This window comes from Falco rusticolus, chromosome 13 (assembly GCF_015220075.1).
Source record: "Falco rusticolus isolate bFalRus1 chromosome 13, bFalRus1.pri, whole genome shotgun sequence".
Lineage (NCBI taxonomy): Eukaryota > Metazoa > Chordata > Aves > Falconiformes > Falconidae > Falco > Falco rusticolus.
This window is the reverse complement of record NC_051199.1, coordinates 12,205,164-12,213,052: the sequence shown is the minus strand read 5'-3', so window position 1 is coordinate 12,213,052 and position 7,889 is coordinate 12,205,164. Positions and strand designations below refer to the sequence as shown.

The following is a 7,889-nucleotide window of genomic DNA, read 5'->3' as shown; positions in this document are numbered from 1 at the left end:
CGACAAAGACAAGCCATGAGACATTTAGTATTTTCAAGAAAGAAAGAAAGAAAAAAAAAGTGCTGCAAGTAACACAATGAAATAGTTTAAAGCAGCTCACACAAGACGTAAGCTATAGCTAACTAAGTAGGCTCCTATTCTAAATTCTCGAGTCTTGCATCTAAAACAGCACGAGCGACCCCCCCGCGCCATTTAAAATCACATGGCGACGGGGCTGGGGCTCTAGCATCATGACATTCATAACGAGGAGTCAGCAACGATCGCCCGCTTCTTGCTGGAGCCGCCCAGCCCTCGCTGCCCCCCGGTTCCCCACCACCAGCCGGCACCGCCAGCAACTTCCCCGGGCGGCCGGGTACCGCGGGGCCGCCCGCCCTCAGCGAAGCGGAGACCAGCCCGCCCGCCATGCTCCGGCCGGGGCAACCCGCTGCCGGACAGCGCTCCGCAGGTGCGACGGGTCCCGGGCACCGCGCCGCCTTGGGCAACCGCTGCCCCAGCGCAGGCCCGCCCCGGGCGGAGCGCACCCCTGCCCGCCGCCACCGCGGCGCCCGGCCGTGAGGGAGGGGACGGGGAGGACGGCCGCGGCGGGCAGGGGAGAGTGAGGCGGAGGGCAGGGCCGGGAGGCGCCGCGCCGCAGCCGCGCTCTCGCCGCTCCGAGGCGGCCGGAGCGGAGGGGTCCGTCGCCGCCGCCGCGCCCGCCATGCCCGCCGCCCCCGCCCGCCGCGCCCGGCCGCCCCCCGCCCGCCGCCAGGTAGGGCCCGCGCCCCCGCCCCTCCCCTCCCCGCGCGCCGCCGCCTGCGCGCTCGGGGCTGCGCCGCGTCGCTCGGGGCTGCCGCCGCCGGTGGGAACGGCTGCCCCGCTCCCTGCCCGGTGAGGAGCCGCGCCGGGCGCCCGCGGGTCCCCGCCGCCTGCCCGGTGAGTAACGGCTCTGGGCGCCCGCCGCTCCCCTCCCGCTGAGGAGCCGCGCTGGGCGCCCGCCCCCCGGGCCGAGGACCCCGGCCGGGCTTACCGCGGCGCGGGAGGCGGTTGCCGGCGGCGAAGGGGTCCCCGCGCCCCAGGGCGGTCACGGCGGAGCGGGGACAGGGCGGCGGGGCGGGCGCGGAGGCGCCGCGCTTCGCTTCTGCGGTGCCCGCGGGGCGCGGCCGCGGGGAAGGCGGGGGGCTGCCGGGCCGGGGGACCGGGGAGCGGCCGGGCCGGGCACCGCGCGTCCCCCCTCAGCCGCGGAGGGGCTGGCGGGGCGCTGCTACCTGCCAGGAGGTGCTCAGCCGCCACGGCTTTACTCCGAAAAAGGAGGCATTGAAGGGCTTTCCTTACATTAGGGGGGGAAAGAAAAAAAAAAAAAAGATTTTGGCATTTAATTGGCTGTAACAGCTGGTTTTCATACCGTATGCATCTTAAATACACTAGTAGAGTCGGTAAGTTGTTTAGTGCACAATAGAATACCTTTAGGATATTGTGCTTAAATCATTTAGATGCACATGCACTACCTAGAAATCAGATCTTTCACAATGCATAAGAAAACCTTAAAAATCCCCGGACATGTATTACCCAGCTCCACAATGTCTTTTTGGCGCTTCGGAACAACAGATTAGAGCAAAACTTCCGTCAAGGTGGAAAGTGATGCACAGATATGAGTAGCCTCACAAGATGTGGTTAAGCCTAATTTTCAACAATCACAAGCAAATTGAATTTTGATGATAGCAGGCAGACAGAAGTATTATAGAAATTGTACCATTTAAGTATCATACAGACTATCAGAGATAAAAAGCATACATTGTAAATTATTACAACTCATTTTTGGTGTAATCTCTTCCAGTGCCATGTCCCAATGGGAGATGGGTGATAAAAATGATAGAAATAAAGTTCAGAGGAAACGGCCTTAAGAGGAAGGTAGTGAAACGATGTATCTCTACCTGAATACTCAAGAGGAACTGGTTCGAGGAGGGAGGGACAACTGAAGTGGGTGGTAATTACTTGCAGGAGAAATTGCTTTGATTTGCTTGAAGGAAACAAAAAGCTTTAAAGTAACCCCTCAGAGCTGACTGAATAGTGTTCAATGTCAATAAACTCTTACTGACCAAAGCTTAATAATGTTTTTGCACTTTGATCTGAATTGAGTGATCTGGAAAGAGCCCTTCCTGATTTTTCCCTTGCTATTTCAGGGTGAAATAGGAAGGATTTAACTTTTTTTTGTTGTTGTTAGTCATGGCTAGTAATTTCACATGGAACTCTTACACACTGAATACCAAGGTGATTGTACAAACTTTAGTATTTTATTGGAAGCCACAATCTGAAAGCAAGAGGGACTTTCAGGTTATCTATAGACCTATATTTCACGCTCTACAAGAAAAATTGGGTAGCATGTAATCCTGACCCCAGTAACCTGGGTCAGGATAAAACAGGTATTCCAAAAAGAAGTCTAAAAGATGCTAACAGTTAGACAAGCTGCTGCTTTCCTTGCTTATGGTCTCACTTTTACTGTTATGCATTTACCTCCTCATATGCATACCGCCACCTTCCAACTCCACAGAATTGTTGCTAGGCTTTTCATCACTATATAAAACCGAGGAAACCAGACTTAACCCACTCCAGAGCTCTGCCATCTGGTCATCTCTTCACCTCAGCTAGGTCTCTTACCCAGAAAACATCATCTATTTCTGCAGCAAGGCCAAGACTTATCTTGCTCCTGGGAGCAACATACATACCTCTTTCTTCATACTGAAGAGCGAGAGAAGTTCTTGCTGTAGGTTAAGCAAGTCAGACTTCCTTGCACCAAGAACTACAGTTCTCTCTTTCATCTCTTTTATCTCCTGCAGCTGGTATGTTGACAGCTGCTTGTTATTTGTTAATCAAGGTAACCCTTTCTTTGCTGAACAACTATGGAAGCTTCATACTTTCTGTCTAATAAAGGTCAGAGGACTCCAGGAAAGAAGGTGACCAGCACAGCGAATAATTTATTCAGGCCATTCCTGTCTTCACCAGGAAACCCTGGGGAAAAGGCACACCTGGGAAGCCATGGGACAGATAGATTGTCCTCATACACCTTCAGCTCATCATGCCACCATACAGTATTTGGGCAACTTTAACTGGGGACTAGTTACATCAGCTGTCAAGAAATACAAAGAACATATGTCAGCATTTAGGAGTTTGCTTTACAGACCAAAGAAAATTTTTGCTGTCAAACTTGTATAAATCAAGTAGCATTTTGCGTCTTTCCTACAGAATCACTTTGGGCATTGGCCTGTTTCTGTGGCTATTCACACCTGATCTTACTCACCACCTACAGATAGCTTACTAAACCAAGGTCACAGCTCTGCCCACCTTGCTGACTCTCCTGTCGCACACTACAGTCACTGCCCGAGTTCAGCCTAAACTCAGGGCGCACGTTAATTCGCTTGCTTTGGCTTTCTTATCTGAAGGCAAAAGTATAAGCCCCGGGTCTGGATGCCTGCAGCCGCTGTGGAGCACAGCAGGGCAGGCTGGTGGCCTTTGGGCATCCACAGAGCAATTAACGTTTCTGGCAGTAGCTTCTTGCCGTGAACGCTTATCCTGGGGATCAGGTGAGCAGGTACGGAGGACTGCACGGAACTGGTAGCTGTCTCTTGCTTCAAGCAGCTAAAAGGCATTTTTGGTACACATCGCAGCTGGGAAGCTGGAACTGTGGTCTGTAGTGATTTATTGGGGGTTTTTATATGGTGGAGAAACAAAACCACACTAAGGGCTGAAATATACCACCTTGAACTTTGCCTGTTCAGGTGAGAGGCAGGAAGACAAATACTTGAATTTTTTAGCTATGAGACAGGAACTTTTGTGCTTCTGTCCCCTACGTAAGCCAGTGACTGGGGTGCTCTTGCACAGATGTCAAAGGAGATACAAGCACCCTTTTTGGTAAAACTGCAGTTTCTCTGCTTAAGCTTATGAAACTAAACCTATACACATATGCAATTCTTGGCCAACCCTGTATATCTACAAGTAGCCTTAGCTGACAAATAAGAGTCTTCAGACATGGCTTTTAGACTGGCACATGTTTTCAACACACCTTTTGGGTGAATACTAGAAAGAAAAGGAGGGACAGTAAGTGTTATTCAGAATTAGAAACAGTGCTGGAGCTTAGAAGCAACATTAGACTGAACAGTAGTTCAAAAGAATTAAAATGTATATCCACCCAAAAGAGATGAGAAGTTGCAGGCTGTATATTTTAAACAGTGAAAAGACAAGCCCAAAGAATGTCTGGTTATTTCTGAGAAATTTACTCTCCATGTATTGTGAAAGGTTTTGTGTCACCAATGCAAAATGAAGTGTCTTTGCTGTATCTCAGTAATACCTGGCATGGCAGAAAACTTGGGCACGTAGAGCACAGAGAATGGCTAAGAGGAGCCCTTCTGGGTTTACAGCGTCCTGTTGGAAACCCAGAATTTTTTACATTTGATGAATATGCTAGGGCTGACCACAGGCACAAAGAGGTCAGTTATTTGAAGCTAAGAAGAGATCCCAAAGCTGTGGCTGTATCAGACCTCTCTTACAGACAGTAGGCACGTGGCACGCACTCATTGCCGTTGGTAACTTAATGCAGTAACACTAATGTCACAGACTTCAGCTGACAGCTGCTGTTTTGGTCCAGCAAAGCAGGCCAGATCTTGTATAACAGAGAAAACAGATTTGGTGGCTTGTACTGAGATGCTTTCAGCAATGAGTAAAATAAAAACTTTCATCCTTTAAGGAGACAAAATTGCAGGCAAAGGCGCAAATTATGAAGTTCAACAGTCTGGGACTAAGCTAAAGATAACAGTTTCTTTGAAGAAATTATGAATAAAAAACAAACAAACAAACAAACAAAAAAACCAACAAAAAAACCAAACAAACCAGAACAGCAGCACATGAACAACAGGAATCAGTAGTAAGGAATTTGTTTATATTTTTCTACCTCTGTGAAAGAGAAACAAATGTATTACAAATCTCATTTAAAATAAGAGAGAGCAAATGAAGAAACCCTCCTTGAACAAGAGTGTAATATCAAAACTTCATTATCAAGACAACTGCATGCATTACTAAGTAGCTAGTGTCACATATGAGGATAAAATTTGTTTTTCTGCACTTGTGCAGAGCCAGTATCAGTTTAATACTTGTTGGGTATGCTTTTCATTTGCAGATTAGCAGTTTAATTTACCAGATGTTTGGAGTGCAGTAGCCAGAAAATTTATCTAATGCTATGTGATCATTTTGGACATTCACTACCTTCTTACAATGTCAGTTTGATGGGAATTGGTGGGAATTCTTGAAATGACATGCTGCATCCCGTTTTCATGGGGAATTACTTTAAACAGTTCATTAACCTGGCTAACCTATGTTGTCAAACATAAGCAACCATTCTCAGAGATGTTTTCACTCAGTGAGGTCAGGGGAGAAAAAACTCAGCTAAAACCAGAAGGAACTTAAAATTGTCAAAACTCATAAGTCTGTGGATGAGGAATCTGATCTGTTGATGAGTGGAACTGTGGGTTGACAGGAGAGAGGTAGACTTACAGAAGTAATAAAGAAACCGAACTGTGTCATTTCATGCTTTGTTTCACTAACCTGGTACACCCTACAGTGACAAAAAGCTATGGTTTATTTCCAGACATGCATCTCCACTTCTTCCTTTATTTTGCCTACTTATCTGTTTTTGAATTCTCTAATCCAGGCTACCTTAGCCTCCCATGTAAACTCCACGCTTCTTTTCCGGAAAACATCAATTTAATCTCCTCTTTTGGTTCCTGCTCTACTCCCATACGTCACTTCTCCCTTTTCTGACTGCAGTGCCTGTAATAATGTCAGTCACTCTGTTCACAGTTCTGCCAATATGTACCCACCCTTCTTCTTCAGCATTCAGTCCTCTCCTCCTTCAAACACCCTTCCCTGAGATTGACTTGAGAAACCCCTAACAAGTAGCAGTGACAGGTTTGATATGTCTATAATTTGCTGCCTGTGTTGTTCATTTTGTATATGATTTAGGACTATGATGGAAATCACTCCTTCCAGTGATCATTATAAGCACACCCATTAGGTTAGCAGTGTTTTGCCATCTCCTTACTCAGCCCTCTGTAAATTACTCTTTCTTGTTAATGTAGTTTGTTTCGCTGTACCCTGAGTGATGTGAGTGGGAGGGAGGGATGGTTGGGGGGTGGGAGCCTTTGTCTGCACTGTGGGCAATGAACCCAAGCACTAAAAACCTGCTTTCGGGTCACTTCTTCATGCAGCTTGCCATTCCCTAACAACTTGGGTCTATGCACATTGTAAATTGGAGCACCTTCTAAAGAACAGTATTTTAAGCCATGGTTGGCACCTGAACAGCCAGGAATCAGAACAGTAAGTTCCACGTTCAGGCAGCAGAGTGTCTTGTGTGCTAAGGAGCAGGAACAGCCTGATAGGAGAGGCTGGGAGAGCTCGCTCCAGTGAGGATACCAACCTGGGATCATGGGGATCCCAGCAGCAGTCCCTCCATGTACACTCCTCTACCTTACACTCGTTCAGGTCTCAGCTGGAATGCTGCAGCTTGCCTGTCGGAGACGGTATTGAGTTATTTAACAATGGGGAAACAGCTTCAACATGAAGGACCAGGAAAACAAGCACTAAGAGTAGTTTTGAGCATTCCCCCAGACGTGGAAAAGGCAGTTTCAGTTTTCTCTCAGAAGCAGCAAAATGAATTAAACTTTTGCATCAAACAATAGCTTTACCTGCCAACTGACTGGCTGATGTGCGGCAGCAGCACCCACTGCCCCTGCGCACTGTGCAGGCTGCTGCCTGGTGCTGGCGGTGCTCCCTGAGGAGCCTGCCTGGCCCTGGCAGGGACAGTGCCTTTGGAACACTTCACAGGCAGCAGGAGCTCAGTGTCAGAAATTTGGGGGGACTGTTTCCTTTTTATTTTTTACCACCTCTTGGCGTATCAGTGGATTAGTTAGTGCTTCAGCCTGTATGTACAGTACACCTTCCCTTCCACTCACTTTACTGGAAACAGGGAACAATTACACTGGATATTTCTGTTTTTCTTCTAATAGCAAGCACAAATTTAGTATGTGCAGATTAATACTAGGACTGCTGGGATTTTTTTGGTGCCCAGTACGAATTTTAAACCTTCTTTTTTAGTCTTGTCAACCTTGGATTATTTTTGTTAATCTCTTTAGATTCCCTCATTCATTATCTTCACTTCAAGACTTGCCTGATTATTATCAAGTATCACCAATACCCATGACACATAATAGGTAGTCGGTGGGGTTTTTAATCAAAGCTATGTTTTCTCTTGGTTGTGGCATCACAATTTATTACATAGCTAATTATTCTTAACCGCTACATAAAAAAGTTTGCTTCCTAGATCTTGATTCAATTCAGTACACAGCTGAAAGAAAAAGGACTTTTTTAAAAAAAAATCCTAACACAGAATCTGATGCTGCCATGCACATTTCCCAGCTACTCAAATTCAGAACTGGTCAACAAGTCCTGTATAACCCTGAGCGGTCACTTTTAAGACTGGGACCTACCCTCTGTGCTCTGAGTTGGCTACATGGACTTGCAATAACCAGCTTCCGCGTATTACAGTAGTTTTTTCTCTTCTGGGAAAGCTTTGATTTATGAATTGCTGAAAACCTGGATTTCATTGAACTAAGACATCTTTGTGTTACAGTTCAAACTTTTTAAACAGAAAGATGCACAGCAGTTAGGAAGCCTAGACCTGGATAATTGGCTGATGTTGATCGGCTCTCCCACAGATACACCAGATGCTGGTGTGGTAGGATATTGTATAGAACTAATTACTTAGTGGTGACTATGTAGCCAGTTAGATTTGTATGTTTTTTTCTTGCATGGTGGTTAGTTTTCCTGCTGGAGTGGCAGCACAGGGTGCATGAGCTAGGTAAGTC

The 7,889-nt window shown here is 47.0% G+C and overlaps 1 protein-coding gene across 3 annotated transcripts in view; it reads left to right on the top strand.

The window, feature by feature from the left end:
- Positions 1 to 293: 293 nt before the first annotated feature.
- LOC119156964 (SPHK1 interactor, AKAP domain containing) overlaps positions 294 to 7,889 on the top strand; it is a 73,689-nt gene continuing 66,093 nt past the window's right edge. For 2 of the 3 annotated variants that reach the window (XM_037407438.1, XM_037407435.1), the window contains exon 1: positions 294 to 748. The gene's annotated coding sequence lies outside the window, so the exon portion shown is untranslated. Of the gene's footprint in view, positions 749 to 787; positions 913 to 7,889 lie in introns of those variants that run through there. The other variant, XM_037407437.1, reaches the window with a different exon arrangement.